Source organism: Penaeus monodon, chromosome 33, assembly GCF_015228065.2.
Source record: "Penaeus monodon isolate SGIC_2016 chromosome 33, NSTDA_Pmon_1, whole genome shotgun sequence".
Taxonomy (NCBI): Eukaryota; Metazoa; Arthropoda; class Malacostraca; order Decapoda; family Penaeidae; genus Penaeus; species Penaeus monodon.
The window spans coordinates 31,875,452-31,876,488 of NC_051418.1; positions in this window are offsets into that span (position 1 = coordinate 31,875,452).

The window sequence follows — 1,037 nt, forward strand, 5'->3', positions numbered from 1 at the left end:
TTCCATAGTAATATACTTTCATTGATAATCTAAAAATAACTTGTGAAATAGTGACACATCTGCATCGAGGAAAAATCATATAGTATTCAACCACATCAGTAATAGATATTTATTGATTACAGACGAATTTTTCTTATTAATAACATGGGATACGAGTGTTTTGTGCGAGAACGTGCACCTTTTGAATTCCCGCTCTTCGAAACCGGTGGAAAATCAACCAATCCTCGCCCTCCGTGCTCTCAAATACTCATTTGAACAACCCTCACTTCAATACTTCGCCCATCAAGAATTATCCAATATATCTTAATATCTCATATATTAAATTACGAGACCTACGGATAGCAAAATGGTTGAATTACTAAAGTAAATTATTTTAATACCATAAGCAAAAACTAAAGATGCTCAGTCAGCTGCTCCATCCAGCCGACGACCACCATTACTGCTTCTCTCTCGCCCGCCTGAAACAGCCGAGAAAATGTTCGCTAACAGGCTCTCCGCCCTCTCCAGGAACATCATGACCTCCGCCGTCAGGAGAGGAGGTGACGGTGGCGTCCCAGGAGGTGTAAGTATCCGTTGGAGAGGTGTAATTAGGGAGAAATAAGGGGGAGTTGTTTTCCACCCCGGAGCTCAGCTGATCGGTGATGCAATCCGGTGGAAAATAAGTTCGTAAATATACATATATTTTTGGGGGGTCTGGATTTTGTTGAAGGTGTGGTTGCTCTTATTATGCGAGGATGGTCAGGGAATAAGTGGTTAAGTACGTTGAGGTTATGAAGATCTAAAAATAAAACCTGCATTTAGTTATCTGCAACTGCGCTTAAGGGAAAGGAGGTAAATCGATAGAAATTTGCTTGTTTACACTTTTATTAACCTTTCGACAAGTGAGCAGAGTGAATATGCATATTTAGAGTAACTGTATCTAGGCAGTGTGTCACTTTTTTTTTTTCCAAGGGTTCTACGGTTTGTCTTGTTGACTATGATCTTAGTAATTTTTATGATGTATATTTACATTTACGGTATGTATTCACATTTACCAA